We start from the raw sequence: 3,873 nt of genomic DNA, 5'->3' as shown, positions 1-3,873 counted from the left end.
GCCTCTCAGCGAACAGGTCCCTGGTTCAAACCCCGGTCCAGGGGCCTTCTGGGTGGAGTTTGCATGTTCTCTCCGTGCATGCGTGGGTTTTCTCCGGGTACTCCGGTTTCCTCCCACAGACCAAAAACATGCATGTTAGGCTGATTGGTAACTCTAAATTGTCCCTAGGTGTGAATGAAAGAGTGAATGGTTGTTTGTCTCGTTTGTCTCTATGTGTCCCTGTGATGGACTTGCGACCTGTCCAGGGTGTACCCCGCCCCTCGCACAGTGATTGCTGGACATGGGCACCAGCGACCCCCGTGACCCAAAATGGAATAAAACGGGTAAAGAAAATGGATGGATGGATGGATGAAAGTAGCAAAGGTAGTTCCTCTTTTTAATAATGGTGATAAATGTGTGTTCAATAATTATAGACCAATATCCTTATTACCACAGTTCTCAAAAATTCTAGAAAAACTATTTGTGACCAGATTAGATAAATTTATTACTAAACAAAACATTCTAAGTAGCTGTCAGTATGGGTTTAGAGCAAAAAACTCTACATCAATGGCTCTCATGGAAATAATGGAACAAATAACTACTGCTGTCGATCAAAAACAGTATTGTGTTAGTATTTTTGTTGATTTAAAAAAAGCATTCGATACTATTGACCACACTATTCTCCTTGAAAAATTAAATAAATATGGTATAAGAGGACCAGCATTACACTGGGTATCTAGCTATTTAAAAGATAGGAAACAGTTTGTACAAATAAATGGTGTAAGATCTGACCTCTGCAATATCACGTGTGGAGTTCCTCAAGGCTCTGTACTTGGACCAAAGTTATTTATTTTATATGTGAATGACTTAGTGAATGTATCAGGACTCATCAAATGTGTCCTTTTTGCAGATGACACCACATTTTTTTGTTTGGGTAAAGATGTAAAACGGATGTTGGAATTGATGAAGACAGAATTTGATAAAATACAAACTTGGTTTAAACTTAATAAATTATCATTAAATTTAGATAAAACTAAATACATGATATTTAGTAACAAAAAGAGAACTGTTGATGATCTGTTTAAAATTGAGGGTGTTGAGATTTGTAGAGTTAATGGGATGAAATTTTTGGGTGTAATCATTGATGAACAGCTAACATGGAAAAATCACATAAATTATGTAAGAACAAAAATATCTAAATCTATTGCAGTACTATACAAAATCAGGGAATTATTAAATGATAAAGCTCCGTACATGTTGTATAACACAATCATTGTTCCACATTTAATCTATTGCATTGATGTTTGGGGGAAAGCGTGTAAAACATTTACAAAACCTATTTTTATTTTACAGAAAAGAGCTGTAAGAATTATCACCAGAAAGCATTACAGTCACCCATCAAGCACATTATTTTATCAACTGAAGTTATTGAAGTTCCATGATTTGGTAGATTATAGTATTTTATCAGTTATGTATAGGGCTCAAAATAACACATTACCATTAAATATCCAAAGAAATTTTGTTAAAAGACAAAGTTGTTACAATCTTAAGGGGATAGAGATATTTGTCAAACCAAAATTCAGAATTAGTCTGAAGGGAAGGTCTACCTCAATCCAAGGAGTTGGATTGTGGAATGGTCTAGAGAGTGATGTGAAAAATGCCATGTCAATGTGTACATTTAAGAAAAAGATCAAAGCTGGATTGTTAAAAAAGTATATATGAAGTAGCTTAGTGTGTGTTTTGTATTAGAATTAGAAAAATTAGAAAGAGTTATTCATTTTGTTCTGTTACTTGAAAATTATTATGATTGAAATAATTGTTTGAAAAAAGGGGCAGATATAATAAGATTTTTTCTTCTTTCTGCTGCCTTTCATTTTAAAACGCTTGTATCTTTTCTTATATTGTTATGGAATTGTTTTGTACTTTTTTTAAATGAATAAACTTTATACCATGCCATACCATACTTCTCCATCAGTATTTTCAAAGCAACAATGGCATCTGTGATTCTCTTTCTTGGCATGAAACCATACTGCTGCTCACAGTCACCTCTCATCTAAGTCTTGCTTCCACCACTCTCTCCCAGTAGGATGCTTGAGTTTAACAACCTGTTAAAATACACCAGAATGCAGGAAATGGCATCTACTTTATTCAAAATTTTCTGGGAGAGGACCTCCAGACCCCCTCTACCATCCTCCACCCTCCGCTATTTGTGTTCTGGCAGCGCTTGGTTTACACATTAAGCACTGGGCAGTGAACAATAAGTATTCCTTCAAAGAATCTTTGACTTTTAATTTACTGTCGTTTTATATTTGGTCTATTTTTCTCTAACGTCGAAACCTTTTGATTGTTATCATGTTTTGTTGTAAATGCATTATCTGATCATGTATAGTTTTCTGTGGTTTGAAACATCATCTCAGGACAAACCCTTCGTAACACGAGTGTGTTAGATCTTGTGAGCTGTGGGTGTGTCCACAACCCTCTGCCCGCATGTGAAGATAGGTGATCCGTGCGAGTCCAGATAGTGGCCCCTGAGCTGTGAAAGCCCACGCTTGGCAGGACACAGAGCTGCAGCGATAACTCACCTGTGCACTGATAGGAGGCACAGATTAAAGTGAGCTGATTGCAAGACGTGTATAGTTTTGTTCAAGTCATGAACGCAAGATGGAAAAATGAAACTTGCAAAACAAACCACATGAAATGGATTGATTGATGTTTTTATCTTCAAGAACTTTGATTAGCTTCTGCATTTGCAGAAAAACATGAGCGCATGTTGCCGTTTATATAGAATCAGGGTCTATTCATGTCGAGTTAAGGAAATACAACCAGTGCATTCAAATGGGTTTTCCACAGCCAAACGTCAGCACTGCTGTGTCACTAAGATAAACCACATTCTGTCCTGATGTCAAAAGCTCTGAAATGTCAACATTTCCGAGGGTTTGGATGAGATGGGAGCAGAGCAGCTCAGTCTGATTCTGATTCTAATCATTTTTGGTCGTCACCTCTGGTTCTCTTTTCTTCAGGAGGTTCTCTGCTGTCACGTAACAGTTTTTACAGTCTGCTGGCAAAAATGCTGTTACCAAAGGCCTATCTCTTGGATCCTGTCACAGCAAGCAGAAGATAGTCCACCTAATCTTTGATAACAGGGAGTTTGGGGTGAGTTTAGGAGCTTTCATGCGTGAATATTCGTGTTTATCTTGACAGCAGATAAACTACAGGTGTTGGGATGGTGTCACTGGAAAATTTTCACATTTGTAATTTGTGTTTGCTTTTCAATTTCTATTTGTAAGAATTTTTTTTTTTGTGAAAAAGGTATAATAAATATCATAGTTTTCATTCAGTTTCAAAATCTTTCCAGACCTCAAGGCAACAGGTCCAGAAAGGAAACCCACATTTATCTCTTCCCAGTGGAATTCCAAGATGCTCCCAGGCCAGAATACGATGATCATGAAGGTGGTTCACCCAAGGTGAGGCTCAACCATTGTACTATGGTTGTACTGACCCCTGCAAATTCCCCAAATGTGGGAATCTCGACTGTATAATTTGACGATAAATAATCCCTCTGACGGGTTCTGGATCGACCTCAGGGTCTTCTTCTACTGGACATCCATGGAAAACCTCCAGAGGAAGGCAACCAGGTGGCATCCAAGGAGTATACCAGCTCAACTCCAAGCTCCAATCCCTGATGATGGCACTCATCACTTTTTCACTAAGGCAGAACTGGGTCACCTATGAATGAAGCTAATTTCAGCTGTTTGCATCTAGGATCTCATATTTCAGTCATGATCCACACCTTATGATAATAGGTCAGCATTGGAACATAGATAGGTCAAAGATAGGTAAAACTACAGTTTCATCTTTCAGCTAAACTCTTTCTTCACCATGAACGACCAAAGC

The 3,873-nt window shown here is 37.8% G+C and overlaps 1 pseudogene; it reads left to right on the top strand.

Moving 5' to 3' along the window:
- The first annotated feature begins 3,396 nt into the window (after nt 1-3,396).
- LOC119427933 lies at nt 3,397-3,524 on the top strand (annotated as a pseudogene).
- Nucleotides 3,525-3,873: the final 349 nt, after the last annotated feature.

This window comes from Nematolebias whitei, chromosome 21, assembly GCF_014905685.2.
Source record: "Nematolebias whitei isolate Nwh7 chromosome 21, NemWhi1, whole genome shotgun sequence".
In the NCBI taxonomy this organism is placed as follows: domain Eukaryota; kingdom Metazoa; phylum Chordata; class Actinopteri; order Cyprinodontiformes; family Rivulidae; genus Nematolebias; species Nematolebias whitei.
Note: the sequence above shows the minus strand (reverse complement) of the source record. Positions and strands in the feature narration are given on the sequence as shown.